Consider the following 21,706-nt stretch of genomic DNA (forward strand, 5'->3'; position numbering starts at 1 on the left):
GGTGGCTGAACACATTTTCTGCTGGGAGCTGTCCCCAGAGGATTCCCATCCACGGGCTGACCTACCTCCACTTCGTTTGCTTAATGAGAACAGATGAGATCGCAGCTCAAGGTGCTTGGTTACAAAAAGCACATTAAACCTGTCAGGGCAGGTGATTCTCCCACTATAAAAATTGACAGTGTAGGATTAGCTGGTGCTGCGTTGGAAATCTATTAACATTTGAAGCAGTTTGATTAGAAGTCTTGATAGAATTACAATTACTTTCCTTCTCCTCTGTGAATTTTGTTGTTATCTTTGTATACTTGTAATGAGAAGGCTTATAAACCAAGGAAGATGTTTTCAAAGTCTTACATGGAGCCATATTTCTCTCTCAGATGTCCAAGCCTGTATGGATAAGGGAGTAGGAGAAAATGGACAGAGGAAAGCAAAGCCAGTGGATTTCTGCTTATCAAGTCTGACAGCACACACCAAAGCATGGAAGTGGGTGAGTGGGGAGGCATAAAGGTCACAGCCTTGGGAATAGTCAGGCATTGATGATGTGCAGAATTACCCAGGACATGGGTAAGAGTATCCTGCTCTCTACACACTCAGTGCAGGGTGATGAAGGTAGAATAATAAGAGAAGGCATCATCTCAATCGGGGAGATGGATTCATGTAACTTTTTCTGACTGGGATTCTGTTTCCTTTTGTGTTCAAGCTGACAGACAGGAATTAACAATGTATGCTAGCGCAAGAGCTTGAGGATATGCAGTGATTTCCTTCATAACTGCATCTAAAAAGTTAGGAACCTGCAACCTTCTTCACTCCTCTGATGACTCACAGACAACCTTATAGCAGCAAAGTAAAAAAATTGCTAGTGATGATTTTAACTTGATGTGAGCGGTGTGGTGGCAGAATTAGTGCAGCATGAGAGGAGGGGAAGGCAGAAAAACAGAAGGTGGACAGGTGAAACCACCTGGTCGGGGAGCCTAGCATGAAAACATGGGAGAAAGTTTTGAAATACATATTGGCCTGCTGGGCAGCCACAGAAAGGCAAAAAAGAAGAGAAGGAAGGGAGAAAATGAGGACTAACATAATCTGGGGGAAAAGGGAGTGGTTTATCAAGAATATAACCCCTGGGCCTTTCATCCCAATGAGAAGCGGCTGTCAAGGGAGGTCATTTATCTGTAGATAAATTGAGACCAGGAAGAGAAACAGAAGGCCCTGATCTCAGGATTTTGATATGGAAAGAGTGAAATAAAATGTACATTATGGAAAAATGTTGCCTTCTATATGCACACAGATGTGTTATTGCACATTTTTCCCTGGACCAGAGTTTGCTAAATTAATGGGGACAAAAGAGAGATGACCATCAGACATGAGCTGCAAGAAAGAACAACACTCTTAGATTATTATGCATTATTTATAAGTACAGCATTTTTTTCTCATACTGTATTTCAGATCACTTGTAGAAACTCAGAGACATCTTAGATTTCATTTTCATCAGGCCTATTGTTTATTTTTTTAACTTCAGAATATTTGAGCTCAAAATATAAAGCTATTCTTTTTGGAACTCAATCTCTGTGTGTCTCAAATAACTTTCCTTTGGGTTTAATTTGTATCTTGATCCTTACACAAGTACAGTACCATTATACTCAATCAGGTCTCTCTTTTGAATAATCTCTGTCTTCTGCTGGTGGAACATTTTAAAATATTCCAATTTACTTTTGTCTTCTATGTCTCAATCTTCATCTTTGGATGTTAAAATATCACTTCACATTATTTGCTCATCATAATGTATTTCAGTCCATCTTTGAGTCACGTCAACAAAATAATCCTATTTTTTAAATCTCAATATACAAACTCATCAGCAGACCCGTTTCCATTAGGACTTGTAGACCTTATCTCTGGCAGGCAGCATGACATTTCATGCAATTTTCACCTCTTCCCCAGCAATGTCCAGGTTGCCTGTATTTCCTATTCCTTTAGATCCTTCAGGTAAATCTTCCTGCAAAAAAGGTTCTATCAGATGCTCATTTGAGGGTGTCCACTGTATATATATGTCACATCTGAGTTCAGTCATTTTGGTTCATAGAAGCAAAAAATATATTAATCCCTTTATCTAAGTAACAGTTCATCTGCTGATAATGTCTGCAGTTTTAAAGCTCTTGAAGTTCATTGCTTAAGGGTTATTTTCCTTTAGTTGATTAAGAAGAAAATCATATATGAGATCAAAATATAGAATTAATATTTCCTGAATATAGCACAGGTATGAAAAAGGAGAACTTTTAAATTTTGGAAGCTCAAATGTATCCTAATTATGAGGAGCAGAAATCTAATACCTTTGTTGATAGTCTATCCAAAGTGCTTAGGGAACTAATATTTACTAATCACTAATAATCTGGGTTTTCAAATATCATAGGTTTTGATTTTTTTGATCCATCAATAACTTGACTTTTATATTAGTGAAAATATAGATGGTGATGGCATTAAAAGCAACAATTCCATTATATCACATGAAATTATTAAATTTATCAGTTGATCAGTTAATATACTTTTTAGTTTTTACAAGGAATAAAAATATTTTATATTAATTTAGGCAATGTACCATTAGAAATTTTAAAAAATCCTGTAACCCACAAAGATCGTATTGTCAAATACCCTGTAATGTATTTTACTGTGCCTCAAAAAAAAAAAAAAAACTATTAAAAGAGTTCATGAAACAGGAGCAAATCAGAGATAGAGACACTTTCTAAAATCTGTAATTGTAAGTCCATTGTTAGCTCCAACACCGAAAATTTGAGGAAAAATGGAAAATAATTATGTTTTAGTTTAAAATAAAATCCAGTGCAGAAAGGAAATGTAAGATAAGTATCACATTTTAAGTAACAAGTGAATAAGTCAATATTTTCACTACATAATCAAAATGGACTTAACCACCTTCTATGTACAGGTCTGGGGAAATAAATATTTCAAAATTTGAATCAAAGAAAATATTCTTCCTTCATTTTAATCATGAATTAACTTGGAAACTAGCTGTACTTATTTAAAGAGATGTTCCTTTCAATGTATCTTTTTTGGTATAAAATGATTTCTGGGCTTTTTTTTTTTTTAATAATTATTTTAATATCATGAGTAAAAATACCTTACTAATATTGGGAAAACTAAAATAAGTAGGCTTTTGAGACACCTCTGTCTCCACTAGAGGTTATAAATAGAATGAATGTTTCTAAGCATAGATGAATGGAACAAATGATTTATCAACTAGATGAATATCACTTGCTGTATCCAAAGCCAGCAACATGTGAAAGGAGAGCAATATATTCAATATATATTTTTTCCCCTAAGCTAACCTACAGTGCACCTTGCAGTCTTGTAACACTGCTGTGTACCTAAAAGATCCTCTACTTATTTACCTGAACATATGTTAGGCAATTTGCAACCCATTTTCTATTCCTGGATTATTTTCATGCCTGCAGAAGATGATGTGGCCCATAGACTCTGCCTTGTGCAGCTCTGTCCAAATAGACTGCAAGATACACTTGGTTAACTCGCTTGTACTAATTGGATAACTCTGGTAAAAATAGAAGAACTGCACAGGTGATGCTTTGGAGGGTGTGTGGTCACTGCTTTATTACCTTTCTTCTCTCTTTTGAATTTTTTTTAATGGAATTATTGAGTTAATCCACAGCATCTTAGAACTGCTCTCACTTTCCTCCAATGACTGACTCATTTTCTCATCTTTTGGTAGCTCTCTGACCTTTATGTTCCTTGATCAGTAAAAAAATCATTCTCCTGGCCAGTCTTCATGTGTGATGGATTGTCAGGAGGCAGAAGGCCCCTATTTGCATTAATGAGACAGACAAGCAGCACAGGTAGCAGAAAAGGAATTTATTTACTTCTGTCCATTGCCCTTGCAGCATGACAGCAGGTATCTGCTGTTTTAGGATGTGGAGACCTTCTCAGTGCAGCTCTTTTGTCAAATGTCAGGGTGCACTTAAAGACTATGTGGCTCAAATTTTAACTTCTGTGACAATTGGTGATTATGCTCACAGGGAAATTTTGTTTGTTAGTTCCTTCCCAGACAACATGAAGACATCTTGACTTTTTTGCTCTGGGAATGCAGTAATTTTTACTACCTAGCAGAGTGAGTGAGTCCATCTCCCCCAACAATAAGATGGGCTAAGGACACCTGGTGTTATACAGACTTATACCAACTTCCCATAAGAGGTTGGAGCTGAAGAAAAATAAATTATTTCCCCCTCCCTCCAAAATCTTGAAGAAGGAGACAGAATTCCAAATTACTGAGGACCTACCTTGTATACAGAATTCAGAAAGAAGTGGGAAAATAATGACCAGAACTGACAGAAACTTAATATATAAGAAATGCTTTCTTGTTCTTGTAGACTGTAATTTTATACAATAGAGCATGTATAACCTAAGTACATGCACTTACAAATACATGCACTTATAAATACATGTACATATAAAGTAATATACAACTATGTAGATAAGCTTTATGATATGTAGAGTTATGCTAACATTGAGAAATAAAAAGTAGATGCTTTATAGTTAATGATCTACTACTTGTGGTGCTTACCACTTTTCATGCCAAAATGTCTTACACAATATCTAAACACAGAGAAAGGGTCAAATTCCTGTCCTGGCAACTGCATATTCTGTACCAATCCATACTTTTTAATTTTGACCTAGAGCTAGGAAAATTCTCTTCTTTGTTCCTGTCAATGGCAAAACTCCCACTTCAGTGGGATCAGAGCTTACACCAGAATGTTTTGTGGTACATGTCACCTGTCTGGTGAGACTAAGGCAGGAGCTGTAGCACTTCATTCCCTCCTCTGTTTTCATGCAATACAAAAATAACCTTATAGCATGTCATCTTCAGTCTGAGGGCTTTGCAAGCAAGGAAACATGAAGATTTCAGCCTTTTTGAGCATGAGGTTAGAGAATATGTCATGTTCTTTTCCCTCACCTTAAAGCTTGCTAAAGTGAATAACCTCCATGCTTCAAGATCTTCCTTTGCTGGCAAGGAGAATGTGATGGCTTGTAGCTGATGTGCAGTGTGGGTATGGCATGATGGCATAGCTGGGTTTAGGTGAGCAAAATAACTGTGCTCAGGAGCCACTTGACATTTTGTTTTGCCTTTTTCTTTATCCTTGTTGAACAAATGGTTGTGTGTTCTTGCTTACCTCCCACCACCCGCCATCCATCATTCAGAGATTAAAGTGTGGAATTTTTTGTTCTGGAAATACACTAGTTTTTGAAAGGAAGGTTATGTATGGAGGGAAGTACGTATTCCAGTGTCATTTGTGTGGATAATTTGGAACCTGTGTTGTGAAAAGGTTTGTATTTGCAGGACTTGCATTGTGAAGCAATTGAGAATTGAGAGATGCACTTCTCTTCCTCCTGTTCTTACAGAGTGATGCTAATCAGAGCAGATTTATAGACTGCATAGTAAATAAAGCCTGAACAAAGGGATATATTCTTAGAAGAAGTAAAGAAAGCACTGACTAGTTGTTATGAAGAGCAAAGTGTCTATTGTGTGCTCTGAATGGCACAGGTATTGTGGGGAAAAGGACGATCACAGGATTAAAGCCAGCCTGTAAGCACAGCCACAGCCTACCTTAAAGTTTCCATTTAAAGTTCCCAAGGCAACTTCAAATGGCATTTTTCTGGGTTGGTGGTGGGGTTTTTTTGTTGTTTGTTTGGTGGTTTTTGTTGTTTGTTTGGTGGTTTTTTGTTTGTTTGTTTTTGTGGATTTTTGGTTGGATTTTTTTGGGGGGGAGGGTTGGTTTTTTGCTTTCTTGGGTTTTTAGTAGTTTGATTTTGAAACCTTAACATTCATTAAAAGGGGGATTTTTGCTTTCACTCAGTATAATTGTGTCTGTGCTGATTCATAAGTACACTTTCTGACAATAACTTCTAGCCTTACAGACCTTTGCAGAAAACTTGGCAAAGAGACCTAAGGTTAATGCCTGGGATGAAGCTGTTCTTCCCAGCCTCACAGCACACACAAAATTACTGACCTGCCTGAATAAGAAAATTGCTATTTTATCACGGGTTGATTTGCAGGCTGGATAGATCTTTTTAGCTTAAGAACTTTCTGTTTAAGTAATTCTGGAGCAATTTGTTTTGTTTCTAGCTAAGCCTGAACAGTAAATATATAGGATAAAAAATTCATGCAGAGAAACAAAACATTTGAAAGTCATAGTGGAACAAAAATGGCTGCCTTACTAAACTGCCAGGGGCTGGGGGTTACTTTGCAAGGTTGCAAAGACTGAGAGATACAAAAAAAAAAAAGTTTAATTATATGTGTTGCAATACTATATTAGTGAAAATTGCACAATGAAGTTCTTTACTACAGCAATTCAGATTCATTCACAGCTGGTGTGTAAACACAATAAAAATGGTTATGCTATTTGGTTAAATATATTAGTAAAGAATATAATTGGTTTTCCCTCAATTTGTTAGAAGATAAAGAATGAGCAAGTGACCTGGGTTAGGCAATATAGTGACAAAGGCTGTGGAAAGAGACTGTGCCTTCTTTGGCTCAGCCTTTACTGTGGCAGGGTTGGCTTTCCTGCCCCTAACATGTTCTGTGTCCGTGTCAGTCCCTGGCAATGCTGACTGCTAATGGTAGAGGAGGACCAGGAAAGGGATAGTTTAAGGAAACTGGAGAAACATAAGCCTATGGGACTGGAAATGTTCAAGGATGATGAGGGAACAATCTGAAGTCATTGCAAGGCCTCTTTCTGTCATCTTGGAGAGGCTGTGGCCATTTGGGAATGTCACAAATGATGAGAAAATGACAAATCAATCTACACTCATTAAAAGCAAGAGTAATATTCAGATAATTATAGGCTAGTCTGTCCACCTTTGGCCTTGGAAAAAGCTATGGAGCAAATTCTACTGATTTGCTGTTTGTGGGGACATGAAATACCTCCAAAATGTTGACTTACTATCTACTTTGCCTTCCCCAAGGGAAAGTTTTGTCTTACAAAGCTCTGATTGTCTTTGGAGATTACATGAGTGGCTTGCTGGATGAGAAGACAACACAGGATGTTGTTTATGCTGATGGCAGCAGAGCTTTGGGCATGGTCTCTCATAGTATTTCTGCAGCCAAAGTGGTAAAAATAGGCTGGACAGATGGAAAACTTGCTAGGCTGCCAAATATGATCAGAGGTGTGGAGTCCAACTGGCATGTGATTATTAGTGGCACTCCTCAGCAGCTGATACAGGGGCAAATACTGATTAATGTCTCTATTAATGAGCAGAGTGGTGGGAATGATGAAAAATCCTCATCAAGTTTGCAGATGACACCAGTGCTGGGACCAACAAATAAGTTGGAGGGAAGGACTGTCATTCAGAGGTAATTCAATAACCTCAAGAAATGGGCTGACAGAAATGTCATGGAGCTCAATAGTGGCAGACTGAAGAACATAAGGCTAGGGGAAGATCTAAATGTCACTTTCAACTTCTTAAAAAGGATTTATAGAGAAGATGGAGCTAGACTTCTGTCAGAGTTTCACAGAAAAAGGGCAAGAGGCAGTGAAGAGAGGCTGCAGGAAGGAAAAATGTGATTCGATCTAAGATAAAAAATTCTTCACTGTGAGGATGGTTGAACACCAGACCTGGTTGCCCAGAGAGTTTTGGATTCTCCATTTCCAGAGGCTGTTACATTTAAATTATCCCTGCACTGAGATGGGAGTTGGACACAGACAACTCCCAGAATCTTTTTAGCTTGACTTATTTAGTGACAACAGGAGAACTGGTCATCACAGAAATCCAGGACTGAAGTCTATAAAAGACCTGCTGGATGGTCATTATTTACTAAGGGGAAAAAGGAGATAATTGTTTGATATAGGTACAAAGGAGGTCTTAGATACACTTTCCTGTTTGTGTGAATGTAGGACAGGAACCACCACAATTACTGCACTCCAGAAAATGTTGTAGAGAGTCTTTTGATCTCTGAAAGAGAAACTCTAGCAAAGCAGCACGCCACACATACAGCTGAGCTCTGTTTGCAGTGTAACTGAGGATGGAGCTCACCCCAATTTATGTCCTGCTGATAAAATAGTCTAGACTTTTGGAAGGACTCGGGTAGGAAGTATTAGCCACTCACTGGCTGAAAACTGCACAAGTGGTAGAAACTTCTCAAATTTTCCATCCTGGAACACTAGCAAGTATTTCCAAATACCTTCTTTATTTAAGGGTTGCAGTTATCCCTAGAGATAAAATGGAGCAACTCTTACTCTGTATAGTAATTAACCAATATGTAGTCCCACTGACTAAGATCAGATAAAGCCAGTTTCTTACATTTGGCTAACTCTATTTTAGTTTTGACCTTTTCATGCACATTAATCTTCTAACTGGCTTAATGCTGATCTCCAATATGCTACTCACATCATTAATGCAAGTTGTCAGGTCATAGACTGGTGTAAGAAATTCAGAGTTTTAAAACCAGTTTCAGTTCTTAGTAAAACTACAGGCATCCTAAGTCAAGAGGAAAGATTAATAGTTTCAAAGAATTTAGGATATGTTTGTAAATATTCTGGTAATTTTGTTTCATGCTGTGACATACTCCCTGAGGATCATTGTGATTTTGGCATTTATGCTCATTTGTGCCTCAGCATCATTCTTTAAGCTGTGTCATGAAACATGAACACCAAGATACACTCACAAAATAGGTTAGTTTAAAAGACAATCAATTAATCTTTTCTTGTTTATTCCAATAAACAAGTATTATAAGTCAATCTTGCATAAAATCGTTGGCTGTAATACACTAGCTTGCACTATAAAATGAAGTTAGATTTGAATATGTTCTTTTCCTTCAGGAAGAAAAAATCTATTTCTTTGAATAATTTTTTAGAAAGATGCAAATATCTATGTCCATTTTCTTGTGACAGTACAGCCTTAAGCCGAAGGAATTCATAAATGAGATTTTTAAGACCTTGATTCTATTCACTTTGCAGAGATGAAAATCATTGGTCTAAACTTTGTGCTTGTTTTGGTTTTTTGGGTTTTTTGGGTTTTTTTTTTTTTGTGTTCTTTGTTCTAAAGGGATGTTTAAGCTGTGTTAATCACGAAAATTACCAAAGCAGGAGGATTTATGTTGAAAGTATCTCTTTAAAAATCAGGCGTGACTGCAGGAATCTAAATTGATCCTTCAGTCTGTCCACATTAGATGGACATTGAAAAGAGAATCTTAATTTTCTAACATTTTTTAGAAATGTTTAGAAATCATAGAAACATTGAGATTTATTCTTTCCATGATGGAAGGAGGACATTACATGGCTCAAGAAACTAGCAATGCAACACCAAGTCTGTTATTACCCAGTTCACAGCCTCAGATTTAGACATGGTGACAACTGAAAGTCATTACCATCGGAAAACTGCTCCATAAATTTACATCAAAGGCAATGATGTGAGTGTGTGTGAGTGTGTGAGAGTGTGCCTGACTTTTCCTGACTTTTCCTGTGTGCCTGAGTGTGCCTGACTGAGCGTGTTCACGTGTGCCAGTCTGGTTTGTTAGGGGCGTCTGTCTGCCCAATAAAATAATCTCTGTTATTGTTTTGAATTTCAAAGACTAAACAGGCACAGAAAACAACCATTCAGACAAAACACCCAGGAGTGCAGAGGGGTTGTGCAAATAAACTCTCACAGCCTGTGCTCCTCCCAGGAGCCTTCTGGAATCCTTAATTGATTCCTGGACCTCAGCCGCTCCGAATGATAAGCAAACTAAAGGCAGTTTGCCTGGCTGTTTTCCTTGAGAGAGTCCATGATATTTCCTCACAAATATAAAGATGTTGCATTCAATCACTGAGGTTGGAATGGGGATCTGTCTCTCCCAGAAGCAATAATTTTCTGATATAGAACTTAAACATTTTCTGAAGTTTTTAAAGGAGTTTTTCAGTCCCACGTTCCCACTGTTGCAGTTTAATGTTTATAGGATTGCATCTTCAGTGTGAGGCAGTGATTAGCTCCCTGTTTCAGAGGAAAACAAGACATCTGGCAAGCTGTCAAAGCCATATCTTTTAGTACATGTCCTATGTTCTTTTGTTCTCAAAATAAGCAGCATAAATGTGATGAATGTATAGATGTGAGCATATAAATAACTAGTTCAAGCCTTCTTTCATGCAGAGTTGTTAAAGGTATGAAATTCAAGAATTTAGGCCAGCCTATTTCCATAGCTGGAAAATTATCTTCTTTTATTTCATTTTCCACTAATAGAAACAAAAAAATAAGCTTTTTTCCCCCCCTATTTCTCATTGTGTGTACAAATTTGTGGGTTTTTCATAAAGTAAACTTATTTTTTTGCAAGAGACGAGATGAGTTTTTATTGTAAACAGAGGGTTGATTTTTTTTTTCCATTGCACTGCATTTCCAAGTGAGATTAAACCTCTTATGAACTGATTCAATTCAGAAGTAATTTCATGAACCAGCTACAGGCCAGTGACTATTCAGCACTTCTTTGAACAGGCCTGACAGGTGTGCAGGTGGTGGTTGCCCTGTTCAGTTGCATCTTCTTAAGTTAGCTTCCCTGCTGGTGTAAGCCAATGTCATTCCGTGAAATTCAAAGGATATGTCTGAATTTAGTTACAGGTGCATTATATCAGGATAGCACTTTCTGAGTATGCATTCTGGACGTATTCACACCGTGTCATCAAAAGCTGAGGCAAGACCAAAATATGAAAGCTGCAGTACAGCATCTCCTTAAGTGAGGGGGAATATGGTAAGTGTAGAATTCAAAAATATGTGTTGTGAGTTTGGGATGAATATGAGTGTAGGAAAACTGAAATTTTAGATTTCATTTTCCTCGCCCTTCTCCCCTTACATCCCCATTTTCCTGTTGCCATGCAGACAAACATCCTCAGTTATGTTAGGATGCCTGGTTTTAGAGCTTTCTTTCAACCCAATCAGGGAATCAATTTGGGCTGATAAAAATGGCAGTCAGGGAAGGCTTTTTTAATTTTTAAGAGAGAAGCCTCATCAGAGCTCTAGCAGAGTACCAAATTATTTGCCATCATAGCAGAAAGCAAAGTGCACAGTGAGACAGGGGAAGGAATAGTTTAAGGTGCCAGTGCCACCAAACACTTTGCATTTGAAATTTTATCTTTAGAGGAGTTCCTACAACCATGTAGGTACTGCAGTGTGTTTGTCCAAGATGCTAACAGCTGCCCACCAAAGGTTCCAACCAGTGTAAAAGGGAAAGACAAGTGGGTTTGCTTGTCAGAAATTCAAATTAAGTGGGGAAAACTGCATTGATGGCAGCTGTGTGTCTTTACTTAGAAACCAGCTACATGGTATTTTAGAGATGCTGTTTCTAAGCTTCAGGGTACAAGTCAAGAAATTTGACTCATAACCTGACATGAAATAAAAAGCAAAGCATATGAGAAAGCAGCAGACCAGAGGGATCAGATTTGCTGGCTGTTACCTTGATACTTTTTTGGCAGGTGATAAAGGTTAAAGGATAAAGGATTTTAAGCAGCCAAGAGGGTGCACAAGTGAAAGTGGGGTCAATATCACAGGAGGAAATAAAAGACATGCTCTAGCCCAAAGTCTAACATATAAAATTGAATAAGCTGTCAGCTTTATGTAATATTTACTCTAGGATGGAAATTAGTAGTTACCTTAGCAACTCTAGTATCACCAGAGACATAGCCATGCTGACTGATTTACAGAGATGCATTTACTTTGACAATGTATTAAGTAACCTTTCTGAATGTTTTACTGTGTTTTCATGAAGAACGAGGCACATTGCACCCAAGAAAAATGGTTTCTCCAGATTTCTAAACACTACATGTTGGTCAGTCCCTTATCTGGCATAAATCTAAGGCTTCATTTGCCAAGGAAATAATGTTGATTTATTGCAGTGCAAGAACCAGCTCATCATTTTGAGCAGCACCATGGTTTATTACCATTCACTCTTTTAACTTGTCAGCTGTGAGGGGGTTTGATTTTGTAATATCATGGTCATGAAAATGAGAATGGTTAACAACCCTCAGTGCTGCTCAGATCTACTGGGGCAATTGAAGTGTGCCTTTTACCTCTAAATTCCGGGTTGGCTTAGATTTACTTTCTGTCATAGAATGCTTCAAATATTAAGAACACAACAAAGAAGTCATTACTGAAAGCACAGCTTTTTATCAGGAAAGTTCTGAATTTGGTCCTAAGATACTGCATGGTTCATATTACATGCTAGTTGAATTATTTAATCCAATAAAGTTGTCAGCACTCTGAGCTTCCTTATATACATACCACGCAGCCATCTTCAAAAGATACATTAAAGTATACTGAATTTAATTTTAAGTACTCCAAGCAAGAGTGAGTCTGCTGTCTTCCAGGCTAAATTATTAGCTCTCAATACAGGGAAACTGCTCCTTATTTGGATGCTGAATTTACTAAATTTTTATCTTCTTTAGCTCATGTATTGTGAGTGAATTCTGATACTTCAGATTTTCATGTTACTTTAAAGGAACATATAAGTACATAAGTACACTACATACTCTGGAAAGTTTTAACATTATTTTCTCCATAGTAAACAAAACAGATTTTGTTTATGGCATGAATCTCTGAGTTATTTTGGGGAACTTCTTAGAACTCAACTAAAATCTCTCCTTGAAGCACAAGCACCAAGTGGTAGTACATGTTATCCTTCTACCAGCAGTAGACACTTTGTCCCCAGAGGCAAAAACACATTCCTAATTTTGTTTCACTTTTTTATGCCTCCCAGGTCTACATCTTATTGGGTGCAAGGAAGCCAGGTATTGATTTTCATTTTGTTTCTCCAGTTATATATGCTCTTGCCACCTGGGCGTCTTGTCCTGTCAATTTTGGGAACTTGTTCTTTTGGCCAGGATTTTCAGGCATGTGTCAGCCAATTCTAAATGGAGGGTTCCAGCCATCAGATGGAAGTGGGTCATAAGATGCAAGCCACAACAGCTACCACATGTACAGAAACATGAGGCATTTTCCAGGGGAGCACACTGTACACAATATAAAAAGATACAGAGTAACCTCATGGCTAAAATGTGAAATCTGTCTGTAGACTACAAATATACATGTCCCACTTATTAAAGTGGTGTGCAGGCTGTGAGATTTCCAAACATGCATGCATTAGGCAATTCCCAAACAATACATATGTGCAACAGTTTTTTCAGCAAATTCTGGAGCTCATGTCCAAGTTGCTCCCTGCAAAGACTCAATGACCTTTCTTTGGTTGATGTTTTCTGCAGCAAACTCTGCTGAACTGCAGGCTAAAATCTTCATTCTTTATGACCAAGTGAATTTTCTTGTATTTTGCCATAATAATACACAATGTTGCTTTGACATCATCCCCATGGGTAAATTTATACTTTTGTGTGCAGATCTTTAATTTTTTATTATTGTTATTTGCTATACTGTAACCTTCACACCACCTCAAGACATCACTAGGCATCACACAGACTGCTGATAAAATTACTCAATAAATTTGGATGATAGATTTATCCTTACTGGACTTTGCTAATAGTGCATTTACACTCTACAATCAATTATGATTTTTAGAGGTCTGTCAGTTATTCAACTCTTATTCCATCTATTGCACCATATTATTTTTTTGTTAAAAACCTTGCCAAGATAAAAGTAAAACAAGGTAAATATTTTTAGGAGATGTTGGTATATTCCATTGCCATATAGAAGATACCACCATAGGCATGTGATCCTGTCCAGAAAGGGATAACAGTCCTACCTGTTTTAATAAGACCCACATCCCACAACTACCATTACATTTCTGGTTTTGATATCACAGAATCTCAAGTGAACTGCCTTTTATTTGTGAGTAAAGGCAGTGCTTGTTAAGTACTCACAGCAATTTCCTTATCAGAAACCTTTTCTAATATCAAAATTTGATTTTTACTTTTAAAATCCTTTAACACTGTCTCATATTGATTCAGATCCTTGATCCAAGCCAAGGACCCATGTTTGCAGGGATGAACTCTCCAGCTGTTTTTTTGAAAACATCAATTCCAGCCAGGTTAAAACATATTTTTATAAAGTTATAGGTTCTGATACTGAATCATATTCTCTCAACTTTCTTTTTTTTCCCCCATCCATGTATTAAACTTGCTACTCTTGTAATAGCATTTCATTTCATGTGGAAACATCCTCTTTGTATCTGATTTTTCTGTCTGTGGTTAATAATGGACTACTATACAACATATATATCTTTTTCTTTCTTTCTTTCTTTCTTATTGGTTATAAATTTAGTTTCTGATTGGTTTTGGTTTTTTAACCTAGGACTCTAAACTTGCATATTGCCTTCTAAAATTAGACACTTAAAATTAACTTTATGTTACTATGAAAAAAAAAGTGAACTAGTAACTTTATGTTACTAATAAAAAAATGTGAAACATGTTCAAACTAATGGATTATTTTTTAACCAATATTTATCAAACACAAAAGTTGATCAAATATTAAATATATGTATTTTCAGTGGAAATTAAAGGTTTTAAATAACCAAAATTTCAATGGCATTAATCTGCCAAGTCAGGGGTAGAGAAGTGTGCTAGTCATTTCCAGGGTTTGGGTATCTTTTGGTCATCTGCCTATTATTTTTGTTCATAATCTTAGCAGTTTATTTTCCATGTGGTGTCATCATTTGAGATGAAATCAGTGTTTGTTTAGCTTTTTATTTATTCTTCACATTTCTAATAATTAAGAATAGTTGGGTGAGATCCCTGGTCCTGTATGAAATTTCTGTGATTTGTGGATTTTTAATTGATGCCCAAAATATTGCTAATGGTGTAGCACAACCCTGGAGAACTTGTGGGAGCAGGTAAATATCCATTCCCTTGCTTTGTTAAACATATGAAAGACAAGATTATTTAAGTGTTCCTGCTTGCTCCTGGCATTAGAGATCTGCCTTGTATTCTGTCCACCATGAGTTATTTGAACCCTTTGTGGAATGAATGGAGCAGATTAATTCCTGAACTGGCTACTGTACCACTGAAACACCTGTGAGTGAGATGTGTGTTTGTGGCTCTCCCTTAGGTCACTTTTTCTCTTCTGGGTGAGTGTAATCATGCTCTTCACTACTAATTTCCAGTTCAAATCCATCCTGGCTGTTTATATTCTTGTACTCTTTGTGTTTTCTACTGCACACATTTATTTCCACAAATGAGAAATTCAAGGCTTGGTTGGCTATTGCTGGAATGAGATCTTGATGAAGGCCACCTATTTGTTGTCATTTCATTAAATTTAGTGTGCAGACCTCTAAACAGCTGCACACAGAGTAGAAACCTCCTTAACTGAAATGTTTGGGCTGTGGAATCAGTCCTCAAGGTGCACAGCTGAACACAGTGCTCCTGAGCCAAGGCTCACCCTTTTTCAAAACAAAACCTCCTTGCAGAACAAGTAGGTGCAAAGGACACTGAGGTTCCCATTTCTTGAGTTCCTGAAATATTCTCTTTGCTAGCAAGCCATGCTGCAAAACAGATGCCATGTATTAGAGGTGTCAGAAGTTAAGAAATTACTTCCTAAAACCACAATGAACTTGCAAGCAAATGTTCAGGGGTGAGGGAGCAAAGGACTCTGTTTAAGTGACAGATGAAACATGTTTTTAATTGCTCTGAGAGCTGCAAAGTTCTCTAGAAGTGTCTAGAGAACAGCTGATCCTCTGAATCCTAGTGCATCTAGCCCTGCAGTGTTGCAGGGGCACAAGTCCATGAAATAAGGCAGATCATGGGTAAAATAGAGATGTATAACAGCTCTAGGAAAAAAAAAAATAGAATCAATTAGAAATATGTTTTTCTACTTGCAAACACATGGATAACAGTAACAGTGCCACTTCTGATAATAAAGGTTAAAATCAACTCCTTAGCTGTGAAGGAGGAAAAGCAAACATTTTTTGCATATATTTCTGGATTCTGTGGATTTCTCCCATAACAGTTCCCTTGGAATTACTTCTTTCTTGATAGGAAGAACTAATTTTTATGTACAGGAGCAGTGCCTGAAGAAATCATTAGGGCAATGAATATTTCAGAAAGAGCATGGGGAGCACTTCAGGGAGAAAGGCATATCAGCAGGAAACCTGTTCTGAGAAAGTTTATGGCATTTTAAATCATTTCTTGGCCTCTTTTTTGCACGTTAGAAGATCATTATATTGGCAACATATTCATCACAATTTTGAAAGCTGGATTTTTGCCTGCTACAAGGGGAGAGGGTCAACAATAGCTGTATAACAAATGTATTATGTTTCTTAACTTATTTGCTGCAGCAGTGCTTGGATTCTGATTTTATTGTTTGTTGGCTATTTTTTTAAATAGGAGTTATAAATGAACAAAGAGAATAAAAAGCTACATCTTGTCAATCCACAGATGATACTGAACACAACAAGAGGTGGAAATTTGTCTCTTGCTGCTGATCCTGACCCTTTTGCTTTTGGAAAAAACACCAGCTCCTCCTCTGCTTGAGTTCCCATAGAAGTGAAATGAGCTGCTGCCACCAGAACAAATGTTTACATTGTCTCTGTGCAAGGTAGGGATTCAGAGTTCCTGCTGCTCATTCCTTATGTCTTTGGGAGCAAGCCCAGTTCGTGACTCCAGTTTTTGAAGGTAACCATGGGATTTTTATTGTTTTTTTCCTTCTTCAAGCCACACACTCCGATGACAGGAAGAAGTTGTGGCCACCCAGCCTAACACCCAGGCTCATGTCAGCACATTCACCTGCAATTCAGGAACTTGTGCTCCTGAATCCTCCACACTTTTAAGATGGTTAAAGAACGGAGGAAATAACCAAGCTGATCCTAAACCTGCCGGAATATCTTAAAGGATTGTGGACAAACCATTGTGTCTCAAGTCTTGTAAAAAGTCACCCCTGGATTTAGCCATTTGGGGAAGAATTGATGAATCTTCTTCATGCTAAAATGTCTTCACAAGGGGTGAGTTGATCTTGTTTGGCTGCCAGGCACCCACTCCACTTCTCTCTCCTTCTCCCTGTTCAGAAGAACAAGGGGAGAAAATAGAAAGATAAAAGCTTATGTGCTTAGGTAAAGACAGGGAGATCTCTTGCTAATTACTGATACAGGCAAAACAGTTGTGACATTAATTAATTAATGAGGAGATTACTTAATGGTAAAAATTAATTTATTTCTAATTAAATTAGAATTGGATAGTGAGAGACAAAAATGAAAGCATCTTTTCTTCACCCCATTCCCCACTCCATCTCTTCCCCCCTTCCTGGCATTGTAGGAGATTGGAGAGTTGTGGTCTACCCATAACAGCTCCTTTCTGCTTTTTCCGTCCCTTAACATCACCTATCCCCTGCTCCAGCATGGGCCCTTCCCACGGGCTGCAGTCTTTAAGGATAAACCTGCTCTGGTGTGGGCTCTTCTTGGGCCACAGTTTCTTCAGGAAATATCCATCACTCCAGCATAGGGTCTCCCACAAGCAGGATGAATATCTATCCATTCCAGCATGATTTCTCCAAGGGCTGTAGAGGAAGCTCTGCTCCAGCACCTGAAGCACTTCCTCCCCCTCTTCTCACATCTCTTTTTCTTCCCTTTGTCTACTGTGTTCTGCCTTTCCTTAATGAAATTTTCCTTGATACACCACCAACTTTGCTTTATCCTGTGGCTGGCCAATTTTGGAGCCACCCAGGGCAGTCCCTGACTTCTTGTGCACCTGAGGGTTGCTCTCTTTTACAAAACTGTACCTTGGCTGGATGGGATGGAGTTAATTTTCTCCATATCAGCCTCTGTGATGTTACAAAACTGTCTTTATCTCAACCTCTGAGTTTTCATCATTTGTTCCTTGATTCTTCCCCCAGCCCACTGGAGGTGTGGGAAGAAGTGAGGGAGTGGTTGCAGGCTTAGCTGCTGGCCAGGATCAACCCACCACAAAGTCAGGATTTTGCCCAACAGGTAGCCCCAGCAAGACAGCAGCTCCCAGCTTCTGCTGAGGTGGAAACCTCTGCTTCATCTATAGATAATATACTTGTCACAGCTCAAGGCAGCCTGTGTCACAGGTCAGGAGATCCACAGCAGAAAGAACCTCTCATTATAGAGGAGGGGGACAGGAACTGTCTCGAGATGAAACCTCCCTAAAAAGGTTTTAAAACAAATTTTTAAAATTAATAGGAATAAATTGCCAGGGCAAGATGTCATTCACCCACGGATATGAAACTGGCGAGCTGCTAACTGTGGTTTGCAGTATATTCATTGTATCATCCTTAGTACTTTAGGAAAGGAAGTGCTAAGTATGACAGAAACTTCTAAAAAGAAATCCAGAGCTATCCTAGTTAATATAAACAAGTAAATCAGATTTCCATGAGAATAAAATCGGTAGGAGCTGTAAAATAAAGAGAATTAATTAGCAGATCCATGAATAAATATGATGCAGCAAATGAAAGTCAATAGGTTTTTTGCAAGGGGAAGTGATTTCTCCCTCTATGTGACAGACACAGGTGATACAGTCAGTGTCTTTTACCTAGTTATGCAAATTAGCCCTGAAACACAGGGCTTCCTGAAAAACAGGAAATTATCATTAGGAGGTGTCTTTGTTGGATGATAAATCATTAGGAGGTTAGGTTTTATAATGGAAATTCATTATCAGTGAGGCCTCAGGTCCTCTTTTCAGGAGTACAGTGCTTAATATGCAGGCATATTTTCACCTTGGAGAAAGGGATGAATTGCAAACTTAAACCTGGTGATGCCAAGCAGGCTGCAAAGATGCCTTGTGTGCTGAACAATTAGAAAACACAGGGTCAGGCAGTAGATATTCCCAGTTATGTGTATGTTCTTTTAACATGTATGCATCTGCTCAAATTATTGGAAAATAAGATTAAAGTAAGTGAAAGTGGTTGTTTGGTTTTTTTTTTACTCAGCATAAATTGGGGTGAACATTTAATACATTTCCATAGGTGTTTGCACACAAATGAGTTCAAAAAGGACAAGGACACTGATGAGTGTTAAACTTTGGGGATCTGCATTTATCTGTTATCGTAGTAAATTTGTATGTTTTATTTTGCCAGATTCAGCATAAAGACCATAAGGATCAATTTAATGCTATTTTACCTAAACATTTCTTCCTAGTCTATAATTTTACAGTCCCTGGCATAATGAAGAAATTTAGCCTTTTCACATTAATTGGTTCTTCTCATTTAACTTCTTTTTCTATTATTTTAGTGCAAATAATGGCAAACACACATTGGAGGCCCTCCTAAATTCATGACCAACTTAGTGGATAGTCAAAAATGAAGGGAACCAAATTCTCAGATTAATGAAAAGATTACTTTCCAGTGAAACAATACTTCACCTTGAAAACAAACAAAGAAAATCAGTAATGCAAAAAACTGTGCTCTTAGTATTTACTGAATGTTAGATCAGCAAGTGTTTGTTGATCAGCACCAGAAGAGGTGCTCACAGAGGCTAAATTTGTCCTATTCATATGTGTCTCCATATTAGTGGTTGGGAAGATGGGGATGTGGGAAAGAATATTTTGCAATTTCCTTAAACTGTAACAATCTCTATGAGAAAAGGAAGGTTTTCCTTGAAACATTCTGTGGTAGTGTACATGTAATCCTAATGATACCTAATATTAATAATATATATGTGCCATATATGATTTTTCTACAGCATATATCTATTTTTAAAAAAACAATTTACCTTACAAAGTGGCACCTGTATGTTTTAATCTTGGAAGGAAAAGTGGGAAGAGAAAGGGTGAATGTTTCCAGCTAATATAGACAAGGACAAGATTTCTCACCTGCAGGAAGGGATAAAGGCCAGGGCTTTCTAAAGATGTAACCTAAAGAGAAGCTCCCTAGGCTGTAATTAGGCATCTGTCTGCTTTACTGTGGTGCAAGGCACCTACAACAAATCATGTGGAGAGGCTGGTTGCTCATCACACTTCAAGGCAGAAAAATCCCTAAAAATGACCTTTGGTAACCCAGCTTAAGGAATTAATATTCAAGATTCTTAAGTGATGCAACACCCTTTGTAAGAATTTTCTATAAATGTTTGTTTATGGTGCTATGTCTCATGATTTTCACTGGGGAAAAAAGAATTTTGAAACATCAGAAAACGACAAGTTTACTGAAAAATCTCATTTGTAAAATTGTCATGTTCTCTTTTTTCTCTTTTCTGCCTTAGAATCACATCACAACCTTTAAAGGACAAGTGTCGCTTCCTTGCGCAAGTGTGCTCTCAGCCTTGCTCTTCAAAGTTCAGATCAAGTGATGCTGCCAAGATGTATCCTTCTGTGGCAAATAATTCACAGATGCCAGCTCGTTGGAGAATCCAAAAGCTTTGTCTTATGCCAGGGTAACTTCAGCAGTATTTTCCAGAGCTGTGGATTAAGTTTGCTGAAGCAAAAAAATGACGATGTGTCTGATCTATTTCAGCGGCGCTGCCAGACGTGAAGATGATTCATCAGTGTTCCCTCTTTAATAGTGACTATCTCCAGTGGGCAGTAAAGAATGACCAAACTGACTATCAGATGGCAAGGAGCACAAGTTGGAACAGCATTTGCCTTGCTCACTTTGTACTCGATTGTGTATCCAGGCGTTCCTGTCTAGACTTGCAGGGGTTGCTCGAGCATTTAATTACTTGAATCCCAATGAGCTGAAACTGCTTGGTTCAGGAGATAGCATAATAAAGGCATTCTCCTGAGGTGGCTATATCAATTTTTTAAGCTTTACTGATGAGCTAGAAATAGTCACAGATTTTAAATGTTGACATTGATTATATTCAAAAAGCATGGGAAAAATGAGCTTACATTTTCTGCTACGCCCGTGCTCCTTCAGGAGCAGCAAAAGAAGGGAATGTGGACTTTACATGGAACTACCTAATTTTCTGTCCTACTATACATCAGCTTTGGCCACTGTTGCACCAAACTACACCATACAGTGGTCCCAAAAGGGAACAGTGGTGCTAAGCCCTCCCACTCCTCTATCACTGTGTAACCACATCAAGGAATGGGAGAAATGACTTCACATGAGCTCAAGTTTTTCAGTGCCTGAAGTAATCTGACTAGCGGTGTCTTGCCAATATCAAGGTGGCAAGATGGATCAGACTAGCTAAGAGACTCAGGGAAGAGGGAAATGTAAAATATTGCAAACTTGGATTCTGCATTTCACAAGTATTTGAGGAAATATGAATGTCTTCCAGGTTTGTGTGTGAGTGGGGTATCTGGTATCCAACTAAGCATACAGCAACCTTGTGTCAGGTAATAATTGTAATTGTAAATGAGACAATTGTCTCAAATTTGCTCCTTCACAATCTTCGTATGGGATTTTTCAGTGCTTTTTGTTTGTTGGTTTGTTTGTTGGGTTTTTTTAATAGCTTTTCCCATAGACAGGGTGAAGGTTTCCCATGTGGTAGAAGAAAAAGGGCATGGACTTGGCATGCAAATCCAACTGGAGAAAAACTTTGCCAAAGAAGTCCAGGTAGTTCAGTGACTCATGTAAAATATAGCTTGACATTTGAGCATGCAAGATGATTTGTGGCATGTGGCTTAAACAACTCACAATTTTTTTATGTCTCTTTATGGGGAAGACTGTCAAATCTGGATTTATTTTTATTTCAGGGTAAAAATTGTCTTTTTTATTTTCAGTCTGCAAAAGATGAGCACTTGCCAGTGCACATTTATACACAGCCAAAAAAAAAGAGAGCATGCTTGAGCCAAGCAGGAGCAGAATTAGTTACAGACTCTGTTTTTTTCCTCCACAGCAT

At 37.9% G+C, this 21,706-nt stretch overlaps 1 long non-coding RNA gene across 1 annotated transcript in view; it reads left to right on the top strand.

Annotated features, from left to right (window-relative positions):
• LOC117009922 overlaps positions 1-21,519 on the top strand; it is a 67,311-nt gene extending 45,792 nt beyond the window's left edge. Inside the window, exons 3-5 of the long non-coding RNA XR_004420559.1 lie at positions 16,353-16,512; positions 16,629-16,915; positions 20,126-21,519. This is a non-coding gene — a long non-coding RNA (uncharacterized LOC117009922). The remainder of the gene's footprint in view (positions 1-16,352; positions 16,513-16,628; positions 16,916-20,125) is intronic.
• The last annotated feature ends 187 nt before the right edge of the window (positions 21,520-21,706 follow it).

This window comes from Catharus ustulatus, chromosome 2 (assembly GCF_009819885.2).
Source record: "Catharus ustulatus isolate bCatUst1 chromosome 2, bCatUst1.pri.v2, whole genome shotgun sequence".
Taxonomy (NCBI): Eukaryota; Metazoa; Chordata; class Aves; order Passeriformes; family Turdidae; genus Catharus; species Catharus ustulatus.